Source organism: Cryptomeria japonica, chromosome 3 (assembly GCF_030272615.1).
Source record: "Cryptomeria japonica chromosome 3, Sugi_1.0, whole genome shotgun sequence".
Classification (NCBI taxonomy): domain Eukaryota; kingdom Viridiplantae; phylum Streptophyta; class Pinopsida; order Cupressales; family Cupressaceae; genus Cryptomeria; species Cryptomeria japonica.
This window is the reverse complement of record NC_081407.1, coordinates 156,261,089-156,286,207: the sequence shown is the minus strand read 5'-3', so window position 1 is coordinate 156,286,207 and position 25,119 is coordinate 156,261,089.

The following is a 25,119-nucleotide window of genomic DNA, read 5'->3' as shown; positions in this document are numbered from 1 at the left end:
GAGGTTTTTCCCACATGAGGTTTCCTCTTTAAAAATACCGTGTTATGGTGTGTCTTTCATGTTGTGGTTGTCGTTCTTATTTACTGCATTAATTTTGGTTTACCGGTACACAGTTTTGAAATGCTTTTCATGTTATAATTTAAGTATAACAACAGATGACTGCTTCAATAAACTACTATTAAGGTATGAAATTTATAGGACTTCGAATCAAAATTGAAAAGCTATTGGAAAAATAAGAGTCACCAATTTTAGAAGAATAGGGGTGTGTTCCAGAGGCTGCAACAAGATCTTTGTAGAGAATGCACCAAATAAAATGAGTGAGCTTCTTCTTAAAAATGGTGAACCAACAATCATGTGTATAATTCAAATCCAATTAAGGACTATAAAACCTATCTAACATTGAGTTGGTACACTATTTACAAATATAAATAAAACTAGACATATTCTTTACAAAATTTATAAATTTTAAAAAAATTAAAATTAAAATGTCATTTTTAATCTTGCCACTAACATGTGCAAAATAATAATAAAAATAATACATTCATAGACAACTCCCAATTTTAAGAAAGAAGAAGAAGAAGAATATACTAGTATATCTTGTGGATCAAGAAGGTTCTTACAAGAATATTATTAATTTTTAATCATATAATTTCGAAGTAATGGTTGGGTGGGGCCCTCCAAAAAAATAAAATTATTTTCAAAGTTATGGTCTTCAATGTGGAAAGGGATTGAATATTTAACGCAGGTCGGGGTGCGTGGGGGCACGGACGTGTCACGCAACTACCTCAACACTCATTGCCTTTAAACTTGACACTTGAATCTACTTTAAACTTTTCTATCATCATTCACACGCAGGCCTGGAATTTGACAGGCAAAATGACCATTTTTTCACTTTTGAACCGTATTTGACAGCTTAAAAAATTAGTAGAACGTATGCATTGACATGCTATTTTTTCCTAAAACCATATAAATGACACTTCAAATTATAAATAAACCGTAAAAAAATATAGTATGTAATATATATATTAGTTTAGAATGTTTATTATAAAAATACAAATTTATTTAGAATATTTTGAAATGGAAGGATTTAGAAATGGAAGGATGTAGTTGTTTCTAATTTTGTAATATTTTAATATGAATTTTTACAATATATTTTATTTTTTTATATATGAATTTAGAAACTTAGTCAATTTAATTTTTTAAATATATTTAATAAGATTGTTATAGAAACTTGTCATAATATATATAATTTTCAAATTTAAATGTTTATTATTACTAAATTAGTAATTATTAATTGATTATCATTTAATGTTAATATATAATATATATTAGTGTAAAAATAGAAACTTATTTAGTAGATTTAAGATCTTTGCATATATTACTAATTTATCATTATTTTCTCATTAAGATAATGATTTCATTTCTTCCCAAAAAAGATGTACATTGATTTTCATTACTTCAATCTTCTACTTTTATATTTTTTGACAGTTAATATTTTTCTTAAAACGTCAAATGAAAGGCATTGAAATGACTAAACTGTCATCAAAAATTCATATGACAGGTAGGGGTGACTGTCAAATTCCAGGCCTGTTCACATGCTACAATAGCTAATAGTCAAGGAATAATAAATCAAAGACACACCTAATCTCTTTTGCCAAATATTTTCCCCTCTACGCCACTCAATCATAATGTAATTTAGCATTAAGTCCGAATTGATGGGACACAAGGACAAAGTATTTATAAAAAATGTTTTCCATTTTTCGAATGTCTCTTTAATATCGTTGAGATGTAGGTGATCTGAGAAGGATGGGACGTTGCCTTTTTGGTGGACAGTTGGCAAGAGAGGCATGGTATTATACGCGTAATAAATTTGGGCTTTTTGATTTCAACTTGGATTGTCACCACATTCAATCTTTTTCGCATTAGGGTAATTCTAATAGTCTTTAAGTGTTTCAACCATGCTAAGATATATGTCTAATAGGCTATATTTAACCTCGTGAATGTTAAAATTATTTCTTCTTTTCTTTTGTATAATGTTTTTTTTTTCTTTACCAGTTATTTTTCTCTTCTAGTTGAGCTCTTGCAAGACATCACTTTGTTAGACCACTTTCTAATCAAATTCAAGATTGAGTGGCAAGTGGGTCCTCTTCAAACTTGTAAGACATAGTTTTTCTAAATACTTCTCTATAAAGTCATTGATGTTCATTGGCTCATATTAATAAGATCTAAAATCTTGAAAGTCGTTCCACTCATCCAATTGGCTAAATTGTTTGGTGGAATAGATCCATCTGACATACATCTCATTTTCTTTGCATCTACTGATGTTAGCATCAAAAGGTGAGCATAAAAGGATACTACCTTATATCTCCACAAGACCACAAAGTTCTTAAGACCAACCCCTTTTCCATTACTTTCTAGGTGAGAGTGGAAGAGATGAGACAACAATAAAAATTGTATATTAACATTTTGTCAGATGTGCCCATATTAATACTAGACTTCACTAGCTTAAAGTGGGTGATAGGGCCTCCAATTATTTTTCCAAGCCCTCAAACCTTGTCACATTTCCCATGGAATCAAATAGACCAAGGATGGCCAAAGTGTACATAAGGAACTATTGGATATTCTCCATGCTTTTGTTAAGCATTTGGAGTTATATATGATATGTATTATAGTATATTACTAATAGTTTTCTATTTATATTTCATTTTGTTAACTAGTTTATGTGTACGATATTAATTAACTCCTAAAGCCTCTCATACTACTGAGTCTGGAGTATAAAAACAACACATAAATTGCTTGGGGTTGAGTGCCTCGATCTATGTACCCCCATTTTATTTCTAACAACATTCAACTACAATAAAACAAAAAAACTCTAACCTTATCTTATGAAAAATTGAAATGGCATATACAATATATCTTTAATTACCTTGGAGTTGGTGATAAAAAATGTTGATTAAGTTCCTTCATGCTCAAACTCCATGACATTTATCACATCACTTTAATAATTGGAGATAAAAGGTTTTTAGGGTCTTGGTTAGAGTTGTACAAAATAAAGTGGCAAAAATGTCATTCATCAAGGGGCCTTCACTCAATTTGTGAGTCTCGATTACTTCTGTTGGCTAAAAGCCTCTATACCAAGGAGGTGTGATATGAAAATGGATTCAAAGTTGACTCATAAATCCATGACAAGGTGACCACAACTTGTAAAAAACTTGTATTGCAATTTTAGAAATAATTATTTAATAGAATCCAAAGTTGATATTTAGATTCATTTTTGAAAGATGTGCAATTTTAGAACAAAAGGGACATCTCTTTCCAAGTTTGTATGCAAAATTTAAGGCTTCCATAACATGAACGACAAGAAGAAATCAAAGAGGAATAAACACCTCACATTGTCTTTTTCTATCAAGAAATGATGAAAAGTTGCACACACTTCATTTCATGGAACAAGGAGCACAATGAATGGGAGTGAATGAATTCAATTGGAAGTTAGAAGAGAACTTATAAATGATCTTAAGGACCAAACATTCTTTCAATCTCATTGTATTCATAAAAGCACAAAGATTAAATTTATTATTAGAAATAAAATATAACAGATCAATTACCTCAGTTCTATTGAAATTTTCTTAAATTTTGAATTTTACATATAAAAACTCATTTTTATCTATAATTGTCTTATTAAACCCCTTTTATTTCTTCACTAAATATATATATTAAAAACTAATCTATAGTTTAACTGTCTTAATTTGAAGATTAATTATAACCTAAATAGATTTACAATTATATTCCTTTAAGAATTTCTACACTACTCAGGCATAATTTTTTCTTGGGATACCTAGTCTTTTATAGAATTTTATTCCATTTTAGTAGAAGATGGCATAAATACGGCCATACGACCTCAAATTCAGCCCTAATTCACAGTGAGGAATTCATCGCCAGGTTTCCGCAGCTTTAGATGCCACACTGATATATATTTGCAACAAATTCAAGATTAGAAAATTAAAAAGCTTATAAAGAAGGCACGCCATTAAAGAGCATTACGTTTCTACAGAGACAAAATACAAATGATTTAGGGTTTAAGGGACGGTTCCCGTGCCCTGCCCTCTGATAAAATTTAATTATGTTAAGTAACGAAAAGCGTTAATTATAGAGAATAGAATGAATTTCCTTCCTTAAAGTATGTAGAGTATCTCAAATGTGTCTGCGGCTGCTGTTGCAGTATCGGCATTTCTGTCATCAGACGATTTCTCAGTTTCGGGATTGGAATTGTGGTTGGCAGGATGATAATACATTCGAGCGGTCTGTGGACAGTGAGAATGGAAGCGTGCAGCGATCCTCATGCAGAGATCTAACATTTCCAGGTATTTCGCCATAATTCTGATTTGTCTGGTCTTCGATGCACAAAAATTGGAATGAAATAAAAGATTGGAGAAAGCCCCAACTTAAAGGGCTTTGTGATATAGAGGTGTGACCGTTGGCAGCTGAAATGAAGTGAATGTACCGCCGACCTTATTAGTCCACCCTGTTTACAACGTGAAACACCAGAAGTTCTCTATCATATATTTAATTGGGTGTCTCTTGATCTCTTAGATTGTTAGGTCTTGTGGATTTTATTAAAAAAATTTCGTTGGTTTAGTGGTAGAGAATTTGTGCTCTTGAAAGAGAGGTCACAAGTTCAAATTTCACAAGGGGGTAAGGTATGCACGCCTCGTTTGTAGTCCATTTAGGTACCTCTCGCAAGGAGTACGAGGTAGTCCCATAAGACTCTAACCCATCTATAGACCCATACATATATGGCTGGCATTGTGAACTACAAAAGATCCTTTCCTTTCCTTTCATTCATAGATATTTTATAAATATTTTGTTACGGTTAGAAAGAGGTCCCATGTTTAGCTAGCTTGATTTAAACTAGTTTTGTTCTATCATTTTTTTTTTGCTTTAGTCCTTATTAATTGGACTTAGCTTAATCTTTTGTTTTTTTAACTCGGTCGAAATTATTGTTGTAATTAGCATAATCTTGTCTACTTCTGAAGGGTTTACTTTTCTGAAGTTGATCTAATACAAAAGTATAAGCTTTGTTCATAACTTTTTTCAAATTAATATTTAGGATTGTATTTTCAAAGGTAAGCTCTTAAGACAATTGGAATCATCTAATAGTTGGTTCAATTCATCTTAGGCATTTCAAAGTAGTTTACGTGCATTCATGTCAAAGCAACCTTTCATTAGCAATAGCATTTATTACATCATGCATCTTGCATTTTAATACTCAAATTCTTCTCATAGGAATTGTGAACATTGACACACAACGGGCTTGACTTAGGCTCGACAAAGTCTTCAACACTTTAATCCTAACAAAGTTAGCGACCCAAGATGTTTTTTTAACACTACCTTGAATTCAACTCAACTACCACATTAGAGAGAAAGACTTTGGCAGACAAGATCACTATAAGGAGGATGCAACTATAAGAGAGAGTGTTAAGATCACAAAAATGATTCCATCTGGCTACAATGCAAGGACTAGAGAATTCTCTACTTCGAAAGTAGCAATTCATGTTTGATTTTTATAGTAGGGATCACATCTACAGTCTAGTTTCATCACATCCATTGCCATCATCATGAAAGAACTCACTAAATTCTTAAGAACTCATTTAATTTTGCATGTACTTGCTAGCCATATTATCAATTACTCAACTCAATTGTATTGGTCTAGGGTTTGATTTTGTTGAGAAAAGGTTCTAGGGTTTGATTTTGTTGGGAAAACATGTATTGTTCACCTTTTATAATGTTTATAATGTAAAAAACAATATTATTTGTGGCACATCTAGGGGATCTAGTGGTGCTTTCACCATATGGTTAGACATTCTTGAGACCACTTTGTAAGTTGTATGTAAAATTGGGATAAATATTAAATATGGGTTTGCACATTGGAAAAATATTTAATATTGAAAAAACTTAGTACCAAAAAGTAGATAAAGGGGGGCATGGTTTTGTAAGCTCATGAAATGAGGCACATAATTTATGAAATTCCACTTGGTGGGTGTATGCAAGCATATTTTTATAAAGGCAAGCACATGAGTAGTTATTGAGGTTGGCTAGTTTGGCTTTGTTGTCTACTTGGCTAGATTGACCATCTCTTGTAGATTGCATAAGTGAGGAGAGAACACATGGATTGAGGTGTGTGGTTAAATGATTCTCACTTTCTTTTTTCACATGGATTGCAAGTAGGGAGCTTGATATTTTGGAAATATTCATGGAAGCTATATTTTTACCTTGTGAGGGTTTTTCTAGGGTACATCTTGTGTCATCTTGATGATACATTTGTCTATTTTTTTGTATTGTTGATTCTAAATACTTGTTTGCATATTTCTCTCATGGATTTATGTGGAAACATTTTTATATGGTTGCAAACTTCCATTCATTCGGTATTAAAGCCTAGTTGTTAGATTATGGGAGGATATCTTCCTAGTATTCTTAAACCTTACTAGTAGTAGACTTTTGTGCACAGTTGAATCCATGACTTTGCGAATATAGAATGAAGACATTTTTAAAGTCATAGGCATGTCTGTGGAATTGGGTTGTTGTAGATTTGAGGTTTTGTGGAGCTTTGGCAAGTAGGTTTTCTATTTATGCTCTTTCTATGAAGTTTTTGGGGGTGAGATTTTTCTAGAGACAACCTAAACAAAAAAAACTCACTATTAAATCCAAAAGGCCTCAAAACCTATGTTTTCATATAAAACACTATAGGGTTTGTTGACAAAAAAATTGGCCATTTTTCAGGCCATGGATTAATCTTGGAAGAATCTTTTTGTATAGTCATATATATTTTGTATATAATCATACATAATATGTTTACAACATATGGTAAAATAGGTACTAGGCTTGTGCAAAGCCAATAGACAACTCATTGACATAATTAAAAAAAAAAAAAAAAATCCTAGGAAAATGCCTACATTTAAATTAAAAAATGAAGCTAGTAGAGTGCTTTTGGTATTATTCCCTACTCACATCGGGGACCAATAGTAGGCTAGGCTTAGGAACTTGTTGTGCCAACAAACTAGCCTCTTGTCATGCCATACAAATAACATTGACCGGTTGCCACTAGGGGACAACCAACCTTTCATCGACCTACCATTACATAATCACAAAATTTTAGTTTGGTTTTTTTATTAGCATTGTTTATTTATTTATTATAATTGATTTTCTTTTATTTTTTTTGGTGGGGGAGGGGGCGAGATTATATTTTTGCATTCTTACATTGACAAAAATCTCTTTTAAGTATTGGTTGTGGTTCCAATAGTTTTTCTAGATTTTGTTATTTTGGATAGAAAATACCAACTAGAAGTTGATTTTACTTTCCTTACTGCGCGAGGTCATATCTTGTGCCTACAGTGTCCAATTTTGGACTTCCTATAGGGAAATATAAAGCATTTTTTAGCACTTCATAATTGAGCAAGTTTGAAGATGTTGATATCTGGTAGTTTTATACCAATTATTGATAGTAAAAGCCTACTTGTAGGGTCTTATGGAACTCATGAAACAATATCGTATGAGTTATGGGAACATTGTGCAATGAATTTTATATGTATGTGAATTTTTGCTTCTTAATACATACATATATGATGTTCAAGTTTGTTTCTTATTACAAATAAATATTAGTTAATTGAAATTGTATAAAGATTAAGAAATACTTTAATGAATAAGAAATATTTATTATAAAGCATTTTGATTCAAAGTTATCATATGAAGTAAAAGCACCACATACTTTCAATTTCATTAGGATAGTACATATAGGAAGACTAAAAAGCATATAGAATGGTTCATTACATACATTGAACATTGAGCATGTCATTTAAAATAATATTCAATGCAAATTATTAATACATTATATAATATGGACCTTAGGTATTCTTCTTGTTCAAGGATCAACATATATTCTTGTTTAGGGATCTATCTTTGGAGAAGGACAAGACAGAGTCACATAAATGATTGGTCACTTGGGCTGACTAGAGGAAGCAAAGGCTAAAATCATGTTTATAGACTTCTCATCCTACAAGGAAGGAGATTCTAAGGATAGAGTTTGTATAACAGGTTTTTGAGTAAAATGAGATGTCTCTAGGAAATCATCCAAGGCATCCTCTAACATATCAAAATCCTGCTTTGATAAGGCATTATCAAAAGAATTAAAATGTTGAACAAAGATATCTGACATGAGATTAATGTCAGGTTCATCAAAATGTAGAGGAGGAGATTTGCTACCTTCGAGATGATGTGGTCTTGAAAGGAAAAAATCCCTCGGCTACCTTAAAGACTATTGATCAACTGATTTGAAAAAGAGAATTCTCAAAATTGAACTTTAAACTATGCTTAACAATGAATATAAATTGAAAATGCTTAATAAATCAGAAATTCAATAAGGTAAAAAAATTTAGTCTATGGAAGAAAAAAAGTACATCAAACACAAATTTCAATACTAGATGAGTTAAGCCTCAACCTTGGATGGTAGTGCACTACGAGGATTTCTATGCAAGTGTGTTTTTATATGTATTGAAATAACACAAAAACTACCAAAATGAAGTTCTCTATTTGCCAAACCTATTCACTTGCACATGGAGATGGGAAAAAATGTTTGGGTTGTAGAGGGATTTACCTCAATCAAACCTTAGCTTTGGTGTTTCCACCTCCATGGACAACTAGAAAAGATCAAAAGAAATAAAAGAAAATAGATCTATAATATAAATAGAGCTCATTATGGAGGAGAAACCCTATCACAATAATAAATGATAGACAAAGATAAAATAGATGAGATCAAATATGATATAGAAGAGAGTGTTACCAACAAATATGACTCCCCTCTTGAGATGATAAACGTGATAGAAAAGATCTAAAAGGAGTCTTGGCTATTGTGAGAGTCCAAGAGCTCAAAGTATTTTGATAAAGCTTTGTTGTGAGACAACCAAAGACAAAGACAAGATGGGAAAGATACTTCACAATGCTCAAATTGAGAAAGAATGACAGTTTTGTTGCTTTGAATAGGCAAGAGTAGCCATTACAAGAAAGTTTGATATTTGGGACATGTGTCAGAGGCAACTTGAATAGGATTTTATCATTTCAATCTTAGATTTTATTAGGATGTTTGTGTGTCACATAGACATCTGGATGTCGCACTCTCGCCTGACCAATCTCTCCTAAAATTCAAGCCACATATTGCTAATACTTCATCATTGTCACCTATGAGGTTGTAATCATGAAATATTGATCATAGATTTTGTCATAAATGCACCAAGTATAATACATAAGTGTGAAATTGGTATAGGATACAATTTACAAACATTATATTAATTCATATAATGCCTTATATTAAAAAATTATCTATAGAATCAATAATATCATTAGTGAATATGTATATTTTACTTCACGTTTTAAATTTTTTTCTACTATTAAAATCATATTGCTTACATGTTGCAATTACATATGCTACTAGCATAGCTATCTTAGACAAATCCATGTAAAAGACATCAATATATATATATATATATATATATATAGGTGCCTTGGAAAGGATATCACTTAACATTTATAAGATAAGTATGTTAGTATTATAATAATCGCATGTTATGACATGTAATAGAGAGCACAAACTATGTAGAGAATTGACATTGGCAAATTGATGCAGATTTTCAATTCACTCGTGATTAAAAAAATAATAAGATCATAAAGAAGTCTGACCATAAAAAACCATCATATCTGAGTAATAAATATGCCAGTCATTTGTTTATGCAAAGATAAATTAGGGTTCAAGGGGAAATTCTCGTTCCCTTTGCTTAGATAAAAATAAATCATGTGAATTCATGCAATGTATTACCAATAGAATAGACTAGAATATGACATTTTTAATGTCCATAAGTCAAAGATAGCTTGTGGGATAACAAAACCCATTATTTTTACTTTGAGAATTGTTGATCTTCTACCATTCAATTTTGTAATGAACTCTCTCATTCTCTCAACCATTTCCTAACTAAACAAATCTTCAGAAGAAGTTGTTAATTTAATTATGTTCTTGACTTTAATATCTTCATAAGATTTATAGTCCAAAATAAAGTGTTTAACTCTTATAGCTATCATAGTTATGAAAAAGACACATACCCTCTCTTCCCATAACTATTTTGGCCTTTCTCATCTAGATGTTCCTTATCAAAGATGTTGTGAATTGATCATCGACTGGGTAATGACAATATTTCATCTCCAAGGGTCATTGGCCTCTGTTACCGCGTCATTTTTCCTTCGTAATAGGGGCAAATTCCTTATAAAATTCCTTTCGGGGTCCTAGTCTTTCTTGTAATACCTCGATTCAAGCCATTAGTATGTTTGTAAATCGTCTTTCAATCAAAAATGTCGAGTTTTAGTAATTGGTTGAACTCTGTGAACACGTTGAACCATCTTGAACTAGGTTCAATAGGTTCATTTAGGTTCCATAGGTTCCTAGGTGTTTAGGGAGGTTTCCATACTAACATGTTCTTTAAGTGTCTTGTAGGGGCTCTTTAAAGGTTTCTTGTTCGGTAATGTATTACATCACCTCTCTCCGGGCGTTGAACTCATTGAACCAAGTTCAAGAGGTTCAAACATGTTCAACATGTTCAACATAGCAAAAATGGTCAGCAGCTTGGCATAATTAATATTCTCGGCAAAGATTTTCCCTGAGTGCGGCGTACACCTTGAACTACTTGAACTCTAATGAAGTTTGTTTAGGATGTTCATATGTGTTCGAAGTTGGTGGGTCTCGCGGGTTAAATGATTTGATGGTGCATTCATTGCCAAATATGAGGAAGGTGAACCATGTCTTAAGTGACATCAATCCTTGGCTTTTCGAAGTAAGTAATCATTTCGAGAACTGGTGGTTACTTTAAAAACTCCGCCATGCATTTAATGCATGCGTATGATGTCCAATCCACAAATTTAACACACTCAAACTAAAAATTGGAATTATTGCACTTAATAGTTTTGTATCATTGCCCTCGCTATAAGGTATGAAGGGTTAATTCTCTAAAAATTTGTTCCTTGCTGCTGCGGTGTTATTTTTCCTAGATAGAAGTATTAATCGCCGATAGTCGTCTGGTTGCTCAACTGTGAAGGTGAGTCCCTTTCTTGTTCTCTCTAGTAATTTTTTCCTATATTTCTTCTCTCGTAGTAGGGTTGTTGTCACAAAATAAGGCTTATCACTTTGCATTATGAAGTCCACACTGCACTTGTTCGGGAATGTTTTTAGCCTAGCATGTACAAAACCCATAGTTAGGGATACCGACCTTAAAGAGGAAAATCTTGAAGTTCTAAAAGAAAAGGTATTCAAGGGGATTGATGGTTCTTTTGGTGTGGAAATTTTGAGTAATGGTCTAATAGAGGCAGCAACTTTTCCCCCAGCTATCCTGTGCCCAGAATTGGTTAGGGAATGTATCGCTAGGTATGATCCAGACTCTGAGACCATTAAAAGAGATGATGGAGAAACCCTTCTTGCTATAAATCGTGAAGTGATTTCCTCTGTCTTCAAGATACCTGATTACCAGTTCTCCAATTTTACCTTTGCTCAGTCAATCACCGAGTTCAACGCGGACAGGACCGGACACCGAAATAATTTAGCAAAATATTGGTTGAAGGTTCCTCAAAGGGGTGGCTCCAAGTTGCCCAAGAATCCCAATAAGAACCACATGCTGCCTCACATTCACGATATCATGCTTTTGTTGCACCAAGTCAGAGGCTCTGTAGAGGCCTATAGTTTCGATGATTGGATTTATTGCTATGTGCAGCTAGTGCTAGAGGGGAAGTAGTACCTTGATTGGGCAGAACTGATTGCTGATTCAATGAGGGAGCAACTGAGTATGGCCAAACAATTTAACCAGAATTTCTTCATGTCTTCGTATCTTGTAAACTGTTTGGTGTGTGTTAAGGATTTAGTTGGAATACCAAGACAACTCACTGAGGAGGATGTTCTCGTGTATGATTTCTACCCCATGCTGCAAAAGGATAATGCCTTGCAGGATTTCAGAAGAGTACACAATGCTTTTCTGGGTGATTTGTGTCATGAATTGAAAAATGTGAAAACCAAAATGATCTCTGAGGATGTGCAGACGTTGATAAAGAGGTTTGGCAGTTTCTTTATTCAGTTTCCTCATTTCTGCTATATAAGAATAGGTGGGTTTGAAGAGGAGCCTTTCAAACTTCCTCATTATTGTTCATATTGCTTTGTTTTAGCGGAGATATGTAGGCAGCTGACCTCTGTGGTTAAAAAGGCGCAACCCAGGGATAAATGGGAGGGTCATTTCCCCATCCAATTAGGTGTGTTGTCCTGTAGTTCAATGTCGGATGTCTTCAGCATTGGAACAAATCTCAAGAATTTCAACTTTTCCTTGTATCTCGAAAGAAAAGGTTTCGATGATAAGGGTTTTTCTCGAAGTCTTGGTCTAATGCCATATCTCCCAATGCCACAGTTAGAGGATTTATGGGAAGATTGTACTGATGAACTCGAGGTGTTCAAAAGGGGAAACATGAGGATGGTATTAGAACAGGTTATTTCACTTCAGGTAAAGCTGGACATTAAAGGGCTCGAAGAGGACTATCTGGAACTATTTGAACCCGGATACTTAGCCCGTGTAGAAACTGAGATGCCTTCAATTAACAAAGATGAGGAAGAGAAAGATGATATACAACTAAGAACCAAATGAGTTTTGGAGAGAACTGTGATGTGGGTTGCTAGGAAGAAAGCAGCGAAATTAGGCATCAAGTCTAATTCTACGAGAAGTAATGAGGTTCCTCTGTGTTCACCAAAGCGTTTTTCTAATAATGCTTCTATGCCCGTTCATGTAGGTAAAGTTAAAAAGCTGCCTCAGGTTAGACACAAGTCTAATTCATCTTTGGATTTCTATACTCCTCGACATACCCGATCATGAAGTGCTGCTCAAAGAAGGATGGATCACGCTAAGGATGCAGAGGTGAAGAATACGATTCTTGATACTCAAATATTTGAAGTTGAAGACTTGGATAGCAATGTTGCAAATGCCCTGGATTCCCATATGGTAACAGTAGCTATGACACCACCTTCCAAAGCCATCGAAGGAACAACCAGTTCCAGTGTAACTCCCAAGTGGTTAACTACTTCAGTAAACAAAAAGCGGAGTTTCCTTCCCGTGACTATCTCAATTCAAGAGATGGTCATGAAGTATATTGAGAAGGGGCCAAAGCCGAAAAAGTTGAAAACCGCTGCTCGTCTAGATAATGATGAAAGAACCGGAAAATGGGTCGCTGAAATTGCCTCATACAAACCTAAGGATGAAAACAAGGAGGCTAGTGCAGATGATTTTGAGATCACTAAGGTGGAGCTGGGAAATATGAGTAGGGACTCAGGTAATCATTTCTTCCAAGTATCGGCAAAGAAAATGCTCACTAGATCAGAGAAAGACGGGCGGGAAAAGAGAGAGCTAAAGCAACACATAAATATTCTTGCTCAGTTCATTGACAGCGTTGATTGTTTTGGGGCACTCCCTATATCTCATCCTATGGAAAACTTTGACCTGACTTCACCAGAAAATAAAAAGTTAATGAACTAGGTTTAACAGGCCAAAAGTATTGCAGAGGCCGTGGAGAGATGGATTGAAGGAATAGTCAAGGATGGAGAGAAGTATATCACTGACTCGCGGAGGTTATGTGATGAAATACAGGGCCTCATCTTAGAAGTTCAAAATCAGATCTTGCCATGGGTGAAAGAGGAACACAAATGAGAGAACGTCTTGTCGATGTTCACGAAAATAGAAGAGTATGGAGTTACTCGATTTCTGATAGAACATTCAATCAAATTGGTGATAGATGAATGCCAGCTCTTCGTGCTGAAGAAGACCATAATGTGGCAGGTGCTTACCTTCAAATCTGTGATCTCCGAGGCTAAAACTTCTGTGTATGAACTCCAAGATCTCCAATGCAGTATTGTTATTGACAACAAGGTGGTTAACCCTGACCATGATTGGCAGTTGGGAATTTGCGGGCTAAACACGCAGGATGCGATAAAAGTTTTCCGAATATAAATGGAGAAAATCAAAGCCAAGGGTAATTTTGCTCCTGAGGATATAACACGGGTTGCTCGGATTGAGTCTATGACCTTTATTGGTAATGATCAGTTACCAAAACATTCCGAAAAGATGGTAAAACACCGGTGGAACAAGGAAGCGGCGAAGGCAAAGCTCAATGCGATTAAGGTTCTGAACCAATCTATAATCCAGGAACTCACGACCGCCCACGACGCCCAGGAAAGCAGATAAGAAGATGATGATGGGAAAACGACATAATGCGTTGATTCAGGCTCTGACTTTGTTTATGTAATTTTTATGTTTATGCAAAGACTTCGGAACATTTATTCCAAATATATCTTGTTAGTTTCATAACTGTTAGGGGAGGTCGAGTTTTCAGGGAGACCTCCCCTGTTCTAAAAACTATAAATTAATGGAAGATAGATAGAATAGGGGTTAGATTATGTAAAGAATTTTAGTTAATTTTTGGTTTTGTGATTCTTCTGTTTTGTAAAAATCCTGTGGGAAGGAAGGATCAGATTGGTCTTGAAATCTGAAATTGGAAAGGATTTATAGATGTATTACTGTGCCTTTGTTGCATATATATATATATATATATATATATATATATCATACTGTTTTTGGGAGAAGGAGAATCTGTGGGTTTTGAATCTGTGTAGACACATATCTTTGCATATGCTTATCTAATCAAATAACAGTAATGATCTTTCTATTGTAGAAAATTATTATTTTTCTAGTACTCCTTCCTTTGAGTGTTTGTTTTTAGGAAAAGATTTGTGTTTGAGAACAGATTCGGTTTCTCTTATCTGTTCATTTCTTATTGTAATTGTGGAAATGGTGTTCTGAACTTTGTTTCAGTTACTTCCATCTCTTGTATTGAAAAGATTGGAAAGATAGTTTTTCTCATAAATACGTGTGAAATATTGGCCTCTCATCCAAGAATGAACTAGGCAGTCTTACATGCTTTCAGGTTAAAAGCTACTACTCAAATAAAATTAATTAGATTATTCCTTGAATAACTGAAATAGGGAGCTGTACCTATGGAAAATTCAGAGGGAAGTGGTTTATATAACACTTACCCAACTGTTTAGTTGAACACTTGTCTTTAAAGGAAGGTGACAGAGTTTAAAATTGATCATTTTAAGAAAGGACAAATATGTTCACTAACAGCCTCTAAATAGGCCTTTTGTTAATGGTCCAAGGTGGAAGTTCAAATCGATGTCACATTTTTTATAAAAGAAAAGACTAACATAGATATAATATTTTAGCTTGAACAATTATAAAATGAGATATGTGCTTTGAAGTATTTTATATTTTAGTGTATTTTATGTTGTATTTTATTAAGAAAATAAAAAAATTATTTCAATGTAGTTTTTGTTAAATTGACACTATATGTATTTTATGTATAAAGTCTATCTTCACTAACTATATAGCACCTAATATTTATAAAGGATGGCTATATACATTTTTATGTACAATGAGATAGTGGAATACGAAGTGTTAGTTCAAATGTGACAAAACATATTTTGTTGCAACTATCACAACTACTTACATTTATTAATGATAAATCCAACCATATAATAATGCTAAAATGGAATTGTAATTTATGAAGTGAAATCTCAAGGATGACTATGATGAAGATACATGAATCACTGACCAATAATCAATGTTTACAAGACATTATAATATAGGTCACTTGAAATATTAGAAGGATATAGGGTAGGTTGTTGGCTTGATGATGATTGTAATGTATTCATCACTTGTTGTCATTGATGAAATACTCTCACACACATCTTTGATAACATTGACTACCGGTGTAACTTCAATTGGTTTACACTATCAACCGATATGTTTAAGATCTATCTTTAACCTGTATCTTGTGACAACCGGTATGTGCCTTTGAGATTACCTAAGTTAACACTAAGTTGGCATCAGAATCAGAATGAAGACAGAGAAGAAGATCAAGTTGAAGTTCTCATAACAACAGTTCACTAGTTTTATTTCAACCGGTATTAAACTTCTCTAACCGGTATCTAATTCTGTGATGAGTTACCAACACCATTTGTTTGGCGGTCATTTTTTTTTGTGATGAGTTATGATTATATGTTTAGATTCACTGCACCTAGGAAATTGTGTTCCTATGGCCGACATAAGTGTATGTCTATTTAAAGACATCGTAGAGAATCATTTGACGATGATGATAACAGATAGAGAGTTGCTTTGTAAAAAGAGTGAAAAAGCTTTTTATTGAGAAGTGATAAAGCTAAGATGTAGAGCAGTATTAATTGTACTTAGAAGGATTTGATCAAGCAAGTCTTGTGCTACACAGAACAAATCAAGCTACTCTTGTTGTTTTCTAATGATTACAACGGGTGCAAATCCCTTAATCGGGTAAGCTCTAACAAGCTTCATTATACAAATCCTCTAACAAGGCGATCCATTAGTTTGGATTCTCAAATCCTCCAGCGAGGTTACTCTTAACAGGGTATAAGCTTCTAATCAAGCTTGGAATCTCTAACAAGATTCGCTCCTAGCAGAGCTCTTTGTAAGGCCTTAATCGGTCAGTTTTCTATTACTGCAGATAGTTAACTTGTGAGTTCCATCTCACCATGGTTTTTACCTATTTGGGTTTTCCATGTATAAACACTTGTGTTATGGTGGATGTTCTACTTTATGTGGATGTTGTTATTTCATTTTGGATAGCATGTGTTTTGTTTAACTACTTGGTTAAATTTATCTATCGGTCAGTGTTTAAAGTAGTGTTAGTTTTGGAGTCACTAATTCACCCCCCCCTCTCAGTGCTTTTCAAGTCCATCAATTGGTATCGGAGCCCAACTTCTTTGAAGCCTAACCGCTTAGAAGGGAATCTTGAAACCACCATGGGGGACAAAAGCTACTTTGAGATGGTTAGAGAACTAAAAGCTAGTAGAAATGAAGTTGAAACTCTTAGGGGCAAACTGAAAGCTTCTCAAGTCAAGAGGAGAGAGCTATCTGAAAAACGGTTAGAAATATCTGACAATAGTTCTTCAGATGAAGCTAATATTTATGTCTTATCAGAAGAAGTTGAAAAGCTATAGGGTGAGAAACTGAATCTAAGAAGAGAACTGGAAGGTCTTCCTATTCACATTAGTCAGGAGCTGGAATCCTAAAGAGCTGCTGAAGATCTTATCAAAGCAAAAGATCAAGAGATCCTAAAAATAAAACAGGAAAGAGACACCATGCATGAGGATTTAATAGCTGAAACGGAAGAAAAGGAGAACTTAAAGTTAGACCTCGAGTTGGCATCATCTCTGAAAGAGAATCTGTCTAAGCTTAATGAAGATCTTGTCACTAAGCTTGTTGAAGCCAATGAGAAATTGGAAAAGTTTGTCAAAAGTTCTACCATGCTGGAAGAACAAATTCAATCACAGAGAATGAAGGGAAGAACAAATTCAATCACAGAGAATGAAGGGTGATATCTCTGGACTTGGCTTTCATACAACTGAAAAAGGTGAATCCTTCGGTACCAAGAGCAACTATCCAAAGAATTAAAATGTGTCTAAAGTCAATAAGACTACCGGCAAGAAAGCTTTCAAATCTGTCTATTTTGTTTATCATAAGCCTGGTCATACTGCAAATGTTTGTAGGAACAAACCTATCAGAAATGCAAGTTATAATACCAATGCTAGGTATGTATCTAGAAAGTTTGAAGGACATTGCTACACTTGTGGAATGTATGGGCATAAATATATTGAGTGCAGATATGGTGAAAACAATCCTGTACCACACATGCATCCTAGACCATATGGTGACCGAACAAGGAATTTTGATAACCGGATGAACAAGAACTGGCAAAGATCCTATGTCAATCGGTTTAGTCTAGAAAAGGAAACAATTGTTCTGTGTACCTTTTGTAATAAAAGTGGTCATGTGGCTATGAATTGCAGAAAAAGAAGAGGAAATGTAGGACCCTAGAGATCATCTGGTATGGTCTGCTATCACTGCAACAAACCGGGACACCTGGCAAAGTTTTGCAGAACCAGAAACAACAAACCGGTCAACTCTACTAAGGATTAAAAAGGCAAGCAAAAAGTTGATGTTGAGGAAACAAGAGAAGACATGAATTGGACATGGAAAAAGAAGTAGGAAGAAGTGCTTCTAGAAGAAATCACTCCTTCACCTAGTGAAGAGAGTCTGACACCGATGACTTAAGCCTGTTTAAAACGGCTAAGGGGAGTGTAACGGTAAAACATATTTTGGACCCCTTTGTAGAATAAGCGAGAAAGAATCTTTTTGAATTTTGAATTTTGAATTTTGGTGATTTTTTTTTGTGCTAACGTGTCAATCAACTAGTATGTCACTTAAGCAGCGAAATTAGGGGTTTTAACCTAAAAGTACGAGCATTTATTACGATCAATAAAAAGGATAAAAATAAGTTTTACCTTATCATTTTTACCCTAATCCTTTCGAAAAAGAATTGAAGCGATTGCAGAGCAGAGCAAGGTAGTTTTGGTACGAATTAGCAAATTGCTTTGTGATTAAGAGAAATCAAGTTGAATTGGTAACCACAGAGAAGAGAACGGGAGTGCATTTGAACAATCCAACCGGGAATCAAAGCGACGTGCTAAATTCTAGGTATTTCCTTGCTTACTGCATTGAAACTTGTTTGTCTAGAATGGGATCTACTTCTAAATTTGTAGGGCGGTTGATGATCACTGCTGAGCCTAAGGAAGCTATAAAGGCAGAGAAAATTATGTCTTACAATGCATTATCTCAAGTCCCAAGTGGAGTCGTTATCCAAAGTGAATTGTCCAGCTATATAGACTGCAAATTGAAGATATGGGAACTCTTCACATCTATACTCAGCTGAAATCACTCTGTGACGAGGAAGGAAAGATTGAAGCTAAATATTCTAGGGTTTTTGAGAAAGGATTTCATAATGCTGCCTACCCTATTGAATATTTTGAAGAAGAGCACATAAGAATAATTCTGAGTTGATTACATGGAGAGAATATGTATCTGGAAAGGACTCACACAATTACCAAGGAAGCCATTAGGGCTGTAACAGGTTATTTCTCAACCGGTAAATTTCCTAAGTTGAGGAAAATCACAAAAGACACAGTCTTCAAGCTAACCGGTTCCACCTTTGATGGGTGTGCTTTCTCTGTTAACAATATCAGAGATCCTGCGGTGAAACTTGCAACAATGGTGATAGGCTACAAAGTATTTTACTCTAGTAGACTTAATAGTGTTCCATCCGCAGCAATTCATACAACACATAGTATGATCGTTGGAAATGAAGACTATGATATCTGTGAAATTATCAGAGTCCAGCTATTTCTAAATTTAAAGTCTATCAAAAATGACAATACCTAGAAGTTCAAATTTGGTCAGCTGCTAGCTGGGTTATTTTTCTACTTTCAAAATTTTCTACTTGGTATAGGTGACATTGAATGATCCAAAGAACAACAGGTCAATGCTCAGATTAGAAACAACATTAAGGCTGTAAAGAATACCTTTTCGGCTGCCACCAACAAGTATTTTAATGAATTTCAAAAGAAAATGAGTATGAGAATGAGGTTACCTGAAGATGTAGTAAGACACTTTGAAAAAGACATAATCTTCACAGTTACTACTGATTTTTGCTTAATGCAAGCAAGAGAACGTAGAGAGGAAGAGATGGAAGAAATGAGCTACAAGGTCAATGATGACTTACTGGTTGGCTATCCTAATACTTTGTTAGCATCGCCTGTAGACAAAAAGAAGGCGAAATTGGATATTCTTGCAATCCAAGCTGCACCTGCTGAAACCAATACTGAATATGTAGCTAAAGCTAAAGGAAAGAAAAAGAAAAATGAAGAAAAAACTCTTGAGAAGAAGACTACAAGGGTGACTCGAAGTGTCCTAAGCAAGAAGGAACAAGCACCCAAAATAATTGAGAAAAAGGAGAGTGTACCAAAGGAGAGAAGGAACAAGAAATTAATTTTGCAACCAGAGTCTGAGGGATCAAAGTCTAATAAAGAACCTAAGAAGGAGAAGGCAACCGACAAAACATCTAAGAATGCAAAGGTGGTGCCAAAGGCAAATACACCACTAGATATTGCCTCCTACAAACCTACTACAACATTTGAAAGAACAGTGAAATCATTGGAAAGAAACAGGTTTGAAAATGTTAAAGAACATTATGATTCTTTCACTGTAGATGAGCAGAAGCAAATACACCAACAGGTAATAACCTTGTTGAATCATTACTGTAGATATCCGTATGAATTGAAGAAAGATATTTTAGTATCCTTGTATAATACTTTGTTAGAAAAATGGGAAGAAGCCACTCAGTTAGATAAGGAAATTATTGATGAAATATTTGTATAGTATTTTCCCACATTATCATCAGAAGGAATTAGTGCTTTGATTGAGGAATAAAAAGTATATTTTGATTTTAAAATAAGGAGATTGAAGCTTCTTAATGGAAAAAGGGCATTTATTGAGGCAGAAACTCACAAAGTAGCTTGTCAAATCAAACAAAGGATAGATAGTGTCCAATCTATTGATAAGGATGAAACCTCAGATGATGTTTCTCTACCAGAAATGGACATAGAGGAAATTGTCCCAACTAATATAGTCTTCTCAACCAAGAAGAAGGATGAATCAGTTATTCATATTGATGAGGACATTGAGGATTCAATAGACCTATTTGAAGAAATTACTGCACCTGATATGGATCTTCCTTCAATCATAGAAGTACAAAATACAATAGGTGATCAATCGGCTACTCAACCAAAGGAAGTCAGTATACCTACAACTACTCAACTGGAGAAACCCCAACCGACAACTGAACAACAAGAGAAACCCCAACCGACAATTGAACAACTGGAGAAACCCCAATCTCCACCAGTTATTGAGATCACTAAAAAAGAAACCACTGAGGAAGTTGTTACTCAGAAAGAAGAAGATAAAATAGAAGCAAATACAAAAAGAGCCATCATTAAGTGTATATCCTCTGAAAAGGGAAAGCAAAAACTGCTTGATGATGATGATGATGATGATGACTCTTTAAGTATTTCAGGACCTATTGATATGAATACCCTAAGTGCTTCTGAAATGATGAAGTTTGCGCGTATGATGGAAACTCATGCACATAAGAAAAGGATGAAAGAACAAAGAATTCAGGTAGAGACAATTCAGAATGGTGTAGACATCTTGTCTAGATTACTATCAGAAACCTTTGTCGCACATCTTCCTACTCCTATCAGCAAACTTGGTCAGTTAGTTGCAAATGCATCTGATCAAATCAAAACACTTGAAGATGCTGCTCAAATGTCTGTTGAGAAGAGCCATAAAAAGGCATATGGAGATAAGCTCGCAAAGCACATTGAGAATAGCAAAATGGCTTTATCTCATAATGGCAGTTTGTTGAAGAAAGCTATTGAATCTGGAGGAAAGTATCTTGCCTCTACCTCCAATGTTACTTTCTTTTATTCTGATATTTCTAAAAATCAAGTTGAAACTGAGCAGGGAATAGAAAGGTTATGTAAGGTATATGTCCCACTCCAGGACTCTATTCATGTCTTTAATCGGTCTATAAATGAACTGCATGATAGATTGATCAGGAATGATAATGAGAGAGCTAAGGGATTCCAATCTCTCAGAGAGCTCAAGAGTCATCTCACTTCATAGCTTGACATTCTTCAGAGAGCCTACTCTCGTGCAGAAGCTATTCTTGCTACTCCGGAAATGTGCTCACTTGATTTAATGGAAGAATTCTATTCTCAGCTGCTGTCTACATCGAAGTATACGAATCACATACTAGAATCATGGCAGAATGCTCTATCTCAGATGAAACAAAACTTCAACAATATTTTCATGAGAATTCCTAATGAATGACTTTGTTTTCAAAAGTCATATATACTGAAGTTTTTGATACAAATTTTCTATGCATATATATTTTGCTTTATCCTTTTGGCATTGTTGTCAAAGAGGGAGTAATAATATGTATGTATGTGTGTTTATTTTCTAATTTTTTTGTATTTATGCATGCATTAAGGGGGAGTATTACAGTGTTACATTCTAAGGGATCTTGAGCATATATATGTAGATATGTTGTGTATGCACACTTAGCTGTATTGTAAATTTTCTAAGTGTTGCCATCAATGCCAAAGGGGGAGATTGTTGGCTTGATGATGATTGTAATGTATTCATCACTTGTTGTCATTGATGAAACACTCTCACACACATATTTGATAACATTGACTACCGGTGTAACTTCAATTGGTTTACACTATCAACCAGTATGTTTAAGATCTATCTTTAACCGGTATCTTGTGACAATCGGTATGTGGCTTTGAGATTACCTGAGTTAACACTAAGTCGGCATCAAAATCAGAATGAAGACATAGAAGAAGATCAAGTGGAAGATCTCATAACAATAATTCACTACTTTTATTTCAACTGGTATTAAACTGTTGTAATCGGTATCTAATTATGTGATGAGTTACCAACACCGTTTGTTTGCCGGTCATTTTTTTCTGATGAGTTATGATTATATGTCTAGATTCACTGCACCTAGTAAATTGTGTTTCTATGATCGACATAAGGATTGTATGTCTATTTAAAGACATCGTAGAGAGTTATTTTGACGATGATGATAACAAATAGAGAGTTGTTTTGTAAAAAGAGTGAAAAAGCTTTTTTTTGAGAAGTGATAAAGCTAAGATGCAAAGCAATATTAATTGTACTTAGAAGAATCTGATCAAGCAAGTCTTGTGCTACTCAGAAAAGATCAAGCTACTCTTGTTGTTTTCTAATCTTTACAACGGGTGCAAATCCCTTAACCGGGTAAGCTCTAACAAGCTTCATTGTACAAATCTTCTAACAAGGTGATCCATTAGTTTGGATTCTCAAATCCTCCAGCGAGGTTACTCTTAACAGGGTAGTACTCTTAACAGGGTATAAGCTTCTAATCAAGCTTGGAATCTCTAACAAGATTCGCTCCTAGAAGAGCTCTTTGTAAGGCCTTAATCGGTCAGTTTTCTATTATTGCAGATAGTCAACTTGTGAGTTCCATCTCACCGTGGTTTTTACCTATTTGGGTTTTCCACGTATAAACACTTGTGTTATGGTGGATGTTCTACTTTATGTGGATGTTGTTATTTCATTTTGGATAACATGTATTTTGTTTAACTACTTGGTTAAATTTATCTATCGGTCAGTGTTTAAAGTAGTGTTAGTTTTGGAGTCACTGATTCACCCCGCCCCCCCTCTTAGTGCTTTTCAAGTCCATCATAGGCCACCTCAACATGTGGGATAATCTAAGTAATCTTAAGAAACTCACTCTCATTAGTGAGTTGAGTTAAAAATTTCATGGCAATATCATGCATGTAAGGAAGGTCTTAGCTTGCAACATGCAATGGCATGAAAAAGTTTATGTTTGAATTAAGAGTTTAGATAACCATCTAGTCAAGATAAAGCATGATGAGGAGGATGCATGTGCGCTTATTGCAAAAGTCATGCATGATATTGAGCACATAATACTAGTGTGTGAGCATGTTGGAAATGTGTTTTAACTATATGGATTATCAACATCACACCTAAGGTTTCCAAATATTTTCCTGTAGGGGTTTAGTTTTATTTTTATGTATATTTTGAGCATTTTAAGGACAAAAATTATAGAATTGCAAAAAGAGAATTTTGGAGCCAATTTTGTAAATTTGATATTTCATGCCATATATAATTATTATGTATTTGAGAAGCAACTTAGTTATGATCCTGAAATAGAGCTTATACATTATTTTAGGATATAGGAAACCTAAACAAGATTTAAAGCAATTCAAATATAACTTGAAACCTAGGTGAGATTTAAAGCAATCCAAATATAACTTAAGTTAATGATAGGAAAAAACTCTATATAAATCCCTTGATTGTAAAGATCTTAAAACAAAAATAATAGAACGTAAATCTACTAGTTTTGGTATATTCAATACTTTAATATCTTGTGCATGTATGTTCATGAATATCTTGTTAAAGTTAGAGCAAAAGTGCATGTCTATTCAAAGGTACTAGGACTCGTGTGCCTCAAGTGAATAGTCTTAAGCCTAATATGCCAATGCACAACAGTAATTGAGTGCTAGTTACTAAGTCATAATGTAGACATGGGGATTTTATACAATAGCAAGGTATTGATTGGAAACATTGATTTATTCCTTCGAAGGCGGTGATAAAAAATATCGATTAAGTTTGTTCATTTTCAAATTCTATAATATTATCTCATCATTTGGTTAAAAAATGTTGATTGAGTTTGTTCATGTTCAAATTCTATAAATAGAGACAAGGGTTTTTTAATGGTCTTGTTTAGAGTGGTACAAAGTGAAGTGGCAATCATGTCATCCATTGAGAGGTCTTCACTCATGTCTTAGTCTTTGAACTATTTTTGGTGACTTAAAGCTTCTATATTGGACAAGTGTGATCTGAAAATGAATCCAATATTGATTCACAATTCCATTAGAAGTGACTACAACTTGAAGAGCACAAGTGTATTATAGATTTATAAATAATTTTTTGACGACACCTAAAATTAAATGTTTTTACATATTTAGAAACGTTTTTTTTTTTAAATAATCTAAAAAAGAGGTACCTATTTTCTAATCTATATGAAAAAATTCTAGCCTCCATAAGATAAAGCAAAAGCATTGAAGAGAAATAAACACACCATTTTTCCTTTTCTCTCAAGAGAAGATGAAAAGCTACATATTCTCTTCATTTCCTATGATAGGGAGTACCTATTTAATGAAATGAATGGGAGTGGATGAAATCAATGAGAAACAAATGAGCTTGTGAGTGATTTTAAGGAACAAACATTTTTTTAAAGATCAATTATACTCTCAAGAACTCTAAGGTTATATTTATTATAAAAAATAGTAAATAAGAAAATCAATTACCTAGCTCGTTAATGGATCTATTAGGGTTAATCCTAAGAATTCTCAGGAAAAGATATTTACTTGGCTTCCCCTAGAACTTGGTTGGATCAAAATAAAGTTTCATGGAGTTGCAAGTGGTAATCCAGGTCCCCGTAGCA